The following is an 8,223-nucleotide window of genomic DNA, read 5'->3' as shown; positions in this document are numbered from 1 at the left end:
GGGAATCAACATTGACATTCTAGTTGCAAAGAGCATCTCTAGTTGCTGGACCTGGAGCATAGGTTTGTTGTTTTTCTGGTTGCCCTTGTTAGCAACCTTGGCCATACGGCGGTGATGACGTGGCCTATTAGGGTGAGGTGGCTGACAATGATGACGTGTTAGCATATGGTCTCTCTAATGAAATGGCAGTGGTGTATGAAGTGTTTGAAATGATTTGGGTCATCTATAGTAGGTGGTGTGGATTTTCCGTTTTTGGGTTAAAACTGATCAATTTGATATATTTGCATTTGGAAGAATTTTAGGCATCAAAAATGCTTTTTTCGGAAGACGGATCCTCAAGTAACAATATGAGCATAAGAAATTCTTTCCAATGTACCCGATCTCATCTCGTTTTGATATCAGATGAAGAAGTTACGGCATCCACAATGTTTAGGAGAATTTTGGTCTTTTTTCATGGCTAAGTCTAATGATCAGTTCTTTTGAAAAATTATAGAGCTTCAAGTCGTGGTCCATACTATTTTCATTTTGACTCAATACAAAGTTGTATGAAGAAGTTATGGTGATTTCTGTAAAAATCGGTCCGAAAATTCCAAATATGGAGTCGGAATTGCTTTCAGTGTTGGTGGGCGAGTTTCAGCATATCTTTTATAAAGTGAGGGGTCTTTATGTAATTTTTAAAGAATCTGTCAAATGGGGTCTTTTAGCACAAAACTTTGAAGACTAAGGGGCTTTTCTTTAATAAAGAAAAGTAGTGGGATCCTAGAACTAAGTTTATGGTTGAGCCATGTGGCCCAGATGCCCATCTGAGGGCGCACACCCTTTGCTCTAACACTTGACGTTCAAGATTCCATCGCAAAGCCTCTAAATGGTCAAGTCTATCGCAATTGCTGCTCCGCACTACATAGAATCCTCTCTAACTTGTGTGCTACGCATTCTCTCCATCTATGCACCAAAGATTCTCTTATAAGTGATATGGTTAATCTAGATGTGGTGACACCAATCTAACAGCCCTAGTAACTCCCACTTTATGAGACGCATCTGATGGCATCCTGTGTCTTGTGCCGCACCAGCCAATCAAGCAATGGCAATATGTCTATTAGCTGACAGTTGTGTCAGCCTACGTCAGCATAGATGTTGATCTTGCGGTCCAGATTAAATGCCTATTAGACAGATCCGATGCCTGAGATCTCAAGTGCTTTTTGAAGAATGATTCAAGGGTTGTGAGTCGTGTCGTCGTACCCCACGCCACATGCTATCGATGTGCCTTGCGCCGCCTTAGAAGATTTTAACTGGAGTGTTTTCACTAGCCCAACTTCAAAATGTCATATCTTTTGATCTATATGCCAAAATGGTCCATCCAAGTTGTTACTTCTTTAGTGTTTCGTGCTTTATCAATTGAAAGGTTGAAAACAGCATTTTGGAAGAGAGAAACCCATGGTTTTTCTAAAGGAAGCTTCCTCGTTGAGTGCATGCTATTGAATGGGTTTGGTGGTTAATGGAGTTTGCATTCACTCTATTAAGAGTGGTTTGAGAAGGTGGTTGGACTGCTTTGATGATCTATTGATTCCAAAGCCAAGAGAAGAGATAAAAGAAGAGAAAAGAGAAAGTGAGGGTTTTCCTTATGCATTAAAGCTTAAGAAGACAAGGGAGAGAAGGTGTGAGGTGTCATGCTTGTAGTGCATACTTGAAGATTCAAGTTTTCTTCAAAAAAGGGGAGTTCAAGATTCTAGTATGCAGAGACTTGCTCTGAGACAGCTCTAAGAACACCAAACAAGGGTTGTGAGATTCTCTAACCCTAGATTTACATTACAAATTTTATCTGTGATGATGTTTGTATGCTAGCTATAAGTGTTGATGTTGAGAATGAATGCTAGCCTAAGTTTGATTGTAGAGCAATCTGTATAAATCCATCTCTATTGTTTTATCTCTATACAAGGTGTTAAGTGGGTGCTCTCTTGCAGTGGTGCTACAAATTGTATTGGCATTGTGCATATCTTCTCAGTTGTATGTTGAAAAAATTGGGTGTGGGTGCTCCCAACTATAGGTGTAGTTAAAGTAGTGTATTGAGTAGGTATAAAGCCTTTACATGCACTACTCCAGGGATATAGACATCTTGTCGAACTTTGTAAAAATCTGTGTTGTGCATGTGGATTTTCTTTTGTATTGTACTACTTAGAAGTATAGGAAATATGGAATGGGTATGCGCATTTGGAAGGGCCTATGAGAGGTTGAGTGTGCATATGGTGCTAGTAGGTACAATGTTTGCAGAGATTGCCAAGTCAGTGTACACGTCTGTTCTGGAGAAACTAGTTAGAATGACTGATTTACCCCCTCTTAGTGACTGCCAGGTTACAATAATGTTTCTCTAAAAAAATCAATGAATTTTGGGTAATATGCAAGAGTTCCATATGTTCCATAGTTATGGACAATTGTTGGATTTTTAAATCCTCTTGTCACTTTCCTTTATTAGGCTTTATTTTTCACTATATATAAACTGATGTGGTCAATCCCAGCTGTTGGATGTATAAAAAAATCTATCATATATATAAAAATATTTGTGATATTCATGTAAGGTTGTTAATCAATTATATGGTCCACCTTTTATTATATCTTATGCATGTATTCAATAATATAAAATTAGTCTTTGTTTTTAGTGAAACTTCTAGCCTTTAACATAAGGAATAGAGAATTCCATATAGAATAATTAAACAACAGAGATATAGGGTTATTTCAATGACGCTTCGCTTGTAGCGGAATGGATTTGGTTGCCCTATGCATTTCTTCCCATGAATAGATGTAGTTTGGCGGCGACAATCTCGCTAGGCTTATGTTCCACCCTCCAAATCCAAAAAATAGTAGTGGAGACCCTTAGAGACACACACTCTAGCAATTGGAAGAGACAAGAAAGAGAGAGAGAGAGAGAGAGAGAGAGAGAGAGAGAGATTAGGTCATAATTCATTCTTAATGTGGCTAGACCTCTATATTTATAAATATCTGGCCAACTAGGGTGTCAGTCTGCCCCATATGGGCTCCACATGAACCGGGTCCATGACTCGATTTCAATTAACATCTCTTACTCACCAACATAGGGTGTAACTACTCAATTGTCCATTCTAATCTCTCTACCAAAGGTGTCTCATCATACAGGAAATAGAGCATGCGTGTGAGGACCAATGGGGTTTCACAGACCTCTCCTTGTGAAAAGAGAGTTGTGGATCCAAAGGGCTCTATTAACTGGGAGTTACCACATAGATTAGGGTTTAAGACTCATTGCTAATTGAAATTGAAATTGAAAATTATTCAATCCGAACTGTCTAACCAAGGGTTAGGGTTCATGTCAGTTTGCAGTCCAAGGAAGGGGTCAGGCATCTCGATCCACCCAATGAAAATCAGACTCCTACTTTAAGGTATATGCACAAATTATTGAATGGGCTGTCTGAGTTTTGAACATGTACAAGCATCATAATCACATATGTATTGAAAAGAAAACATGGCCAAAAAGGTAGAGAAGTAGGTTCAAATTCACATATCTGCATCCAGCTGCTCTGCATAGTTAGTAAACGGAAAGTAAAGCAAACATGTTGATAATGTAACATAACGATGAAACTAGCCCTAGAATTCATCTCACAGAGCAAGGCAAATGTAAAATTGAACATGGGGTTGGGGTTCATTGTATACAAACATGACTAATAACACATGCAACCTATTGGACAATTGAACGAAAATAAGATGTAACATAAAAGTATATTGAAAGAAGAAGTGAAAACAACAGGAAATCTATTGGTAGAAAATCGAAATAAAATCACGAAAATTTGATAAAGTCGGATGAGATAGAAGACATTGATATATACAATTTTAAAGAGGAAAGTCTTGCAAAAAAAATCTTGGGATCGTAGTACCTTTAGCAAGCCTACAATCCGAAATTCCATTGAAGAAAAATCTTAGTTTTTGTTTTGGTCAACAAGTGAGAAAATATGAAAGAAATAGTAACTAAAATTGAAAACTTATGAAAATTGTAAAGTAACTAGATTACATCATAATCTACAACATTGAAGAAGTAAGTTTTATAAAAATTCCTATAGAAATTAATGTAACTGATTGCACTTTACTACTGCCCTATTGGGGACAACAGTGAGTTGTGCCAAGTAGATGTGCGATAAACAAAGGCATAAAACTCAAAATGAAAAAAAAAAATGAGTGGAAGATAACTTCCCCCTCTATAAATTTTGTGAAGGGTGTTCTTTGATTGAAAGAGTATATGCTCAAGTGTGGACGGTGTAAGTTCAAACTGGTGCGAAGTACAACATTAGTTCCTTAGGATTCCAATGCATGAAATCTCGGCTAGTTGAACTCTTATTAGGAACGTAAAATACATATGTGATTGGGATTATGTAGGATACCCAAAATGTTGGAGGAGTCATATATTTATAGTTGGGAGGCTCCTTGGTCACCAAGGAAGGTATAATAATGATTCTATGTAGGGGTATGATCTCATTTCTGTGCTTGAAAAGAGATTTTGTCTATTTATGAGAAGTGATAAAAAGAGAGGATCGATCTTTGGAGCGCACCTATGAGGTGCAACAAAATGGTATCACACATTGGACGGCAGCGAGGTCATTTCTTATGCATATGAGAGAGAGAGAGAGGACACAAAGGTGCTAGCATATCCTACACCATACACCAGTGGTTCAAAGAACCTTTTCCTTCCTAAAAATAAATAGGGAGAGGGATAGGTAGACCGCCGATATCAAGTATGCTAACGGATAGCACCAATAGGAACACATGATGGAGTATCATTCAGGAAGGATATGAGGGTCATTTCAGAAAAAGGGAAGAGAGAATAGGTGCTAGCATACTTGATATCGGCGGCATACCCAACCTTTTCCCAAATAAAAATATTGAGTTTTCCTAAGACCATGGTGAAAGGGAATCTATTTGTTGTGTGGCCTCGTGACCCCAAGAAAAAGGGGCAGAAAGGGGGAAGGGAGGGGATCATATCAGGGCCCTCTCCTCATTCAATCATCAGTGCAAGAAAACTGTCTAAAAAAAATATAGAAGTACTAATAAGTTTGGACTTGTTGGAACAACAGATTAGATGACATAACATATATTCTGAATTTGAATTTTAATAGATGAACGAATTGGATCAAGCCGAACCCATTTTGTTAGGACAAGGTTGAGTTGAGTTGAATAGATGATCGGACTCTTACAAAAGTAAGCAAAAATGTCAAGTTCAATTATCAAGAACTAAGGCAATGGAATGATGTAAAGGATGGCATGGGGCAAGCCTCATGTGAATCATGAGGGATTGTGTAAAACCTGTATATAAATAAACAAAAAAAAAAGGTCAAAGTAAATATTTTTCATACTCTATTTATTTCCAAGCATTAAATGGCTTAAAATAATTAGGAGACACATTCGGTTAGTACGTGAGATGGAAACCAAGTCAAAAGTTATTTTAGTTAAAAAAATTTGTCGTTTTACATGTTTCCTTTTTTTTTTTTTTTATTTGAGTAGAATACAATCCAGATGTCTTAAGTGTCTCCTTATGAGGTCAATGCCATGTAATGCAAATCTTTTTAGAAGAAAAAAAAAAGTTATTTTAACTTAAGATGGAGGTTAGATACCTATGCCGGCAGCTTTCTTAGAACCCCAATCAATAAGAGGAGAAAAGATGACTTTTCCAATGGGAGTAGGAGAGAAATAGATATAGTGTCATACCCAGTCTTTTCCAAAACTTAAGGAGAAAGTTTCTGGCTCCATGGATGCTTGAAAAGTACAGAATCCTATGGTCATTAAATCTTAGTTCTGATTGTGGATCAACATAATTGGATTCTCTGTAGCGCCCCATGCCCTGTAGTGTAGATCCAAGGGTTGGGAGCACCTTGGGCTGCGTGTCTAAGGGCTCCCAGCCCTCGGATTTGTGCTATAAAGGACCCAATCCATGGATCAACTGTTTCAGATCAATACAAGGCTTGGCAATGGAGAATCTCTCTCTCCACAAACCCTAGTGGATGTCCTTTTGGTCTCTCAGTCAATTTCCTTTGGGGAGGACCCATTTTTTGTCTTGATATTTATTAAACAAATCATGTCCAAGTCCCAACTTGGACACACCAGTTGGAAACTCCCCTAAGTATGTGGCGATTTAAGTTATCAATTCCAAGTAAACTCGGAGGGAATTTGAAAGAAAGAAACGAGCTACGTTCTCAGCAGCGAATGGTCATAGTTTCATTAGTGAATAGTTAACTTATATTCAAAGTCAAGAGGGGAATGCCAAGTCCAAAAGATGATTTTGTTACACCATCCAATAACCTCAATACAGTTAGTTAGTACCCGACCTAGTTAAGAACTAATGTAATAAGAAAGCTCTTTAAATACATCTAATGACTTGTGTGCCTTCTAAGTTTTAAGATTCAAATCTTAATTAAGTTTCAAGTTTCTACCAACATGTAGAGTATCATGAGGCGAATCTCTCTCATCTCTCTATTAATTTAGCTAGGAGTGATTTCTGGTATTTTTTTAGTCCAAGCAAGAATCAATATTTGTGGTAACCAACTTTCCAGTTTCATCTCTTAAGTTATTTAAATCTCTGAAATCGTCTCAAGTCTCATCTGCTTTTGACTTGCACAGCATCATTGTAAAGGCTTCAAACTCATCAACTTGGAGCCATACCAAGTCCCAGCTCCCCCTTCATCTCCAACAGAAGCACTGTCTCCTTTCCCTTAATCTTCTATTTTCTTTCTTTTGTCTGTCAGAGATTGCTTTCCAATGTATCCCGTTCTCGGTCTGGAGATGTTTTATATATATATATATATATATATATATCTTTCAGTGGAGCTCTCGGTTCACTTTCATATCAAAAGTATAAACTATTACTCTTTCTTAAGGGTTATGAATTCTTGTAAGTTTGTAATAGCTGCTACACAAATATATCCAGAATTTTGAAGAGTCCTACAGTCGTTTGTAAATATAGGATACAAGATGTAACAAATTACAATGATCTCTTGGTAATTAGGGTGACCATGTAAGAAGGGTCTATCACATTCGAGGCAGAAATCCAACTATGATGTTAGAACAATAAAAAAATAAAGGGGTTGGATTCTCTAAGCAAGCTGTAGAGGAGTGCACCAGGGACGTGCAATAAAATGAAATCTATTTTACATTGGAGGGCAGCAAGGCATATGACAACGATAAAAGAAATAAACATTGAGGTGCTAGCACCAGTGGCTCAAAACAAGTTTTCCCAAAAATTAAGTGTTGATAAGTTTGGACTTGTTGGAACAATAGATTAGATTACATTATAGATATTCTGAATTTTAATTTCAATAGTCGATGGAATAACACTTATAAAATTTTAAAAAAAAATGTTAATTTCTACTCCCACAACCAATGAAATGGGATGATGGACAAGAATGGTATAGAGGTAGGCCTCGATATGAATCATGAGAGGATATGTAGACAATTTATTTTCACCAAGAAAAGTGTGGCGGCAATGACAAAAGGAGTCCCTTGAAGCCTCATTGGAAATCTTAATCACTGGCAGTGCCGGAAGAATCAGGACTTTGTCGAATAAAATTACCATTTTGCCTTTTGTGCCTCTTTTGTACCTTTTTTTTTTGGTAGGATCTTTTGTACCCAAACCTTCTTGCAATTGACCAAAACTCTTTGGATAGATCTTATTCAAGATACCATCGTATCCGAATTCGGATGCATCAATCTCAACAATTTTAAAACAATATGGTCGTGCTAGGCTTAAGCACGAAAGCACTTTTGCTTTAAGCTTGATTTTACGGACAGAATCAGTATGTACAGTTGTCCATGGTTCAGGCTGTTGTTTAAGCCTATTAAACAAAGGTTTGGCATCTTTTACTGAATCCTTATAGAACTCAGCAATATAGTTGAGGCTACCAAGAAACCTTTGGAGTTGAGTCTTATCTGTTATTTCATCAGGAAATTTATCCACAAACTGAATAGCTCGTTCTAGGGGAATGATTGATCCAAAAGAAATGTAATGTCCCAAGAAGCGAACTTTTGTTTGAAATAAACTTATTTTCCTTGCAGAAACAAGAAGTCCTGATTGACGAATAACAGCGAAGAAAAGATTTAGATGTTTCCAATGCTGGGAAATGTCCTAGGAATATATAAGGATATCATCAATATACACAATTATAAACTTTGAATGTTGATTGAAGATCTGATTCATAATATTTTGAAATTTAGAGG

The sequence above is a fragment of the Macadamia integrifolia genome, chromosome 6 (genome assembly GCF_013358625.1).
Source record: "Macadamia integrifolia cultivar HAES 741 chromosome 6, SCU_Mint_v3, whole genome shotgun sequence".
Classification (NCBI taxonomy): domain Eukaryota; kingdom Viridiplantae; phylum Streptophyta; class Magnoliopsida; order Proteales; family Proteaceae; genus Macadamia; species Macadamia integrifolia.
This window is presented reverse-complemented; position numbering follows the sequence as displayed.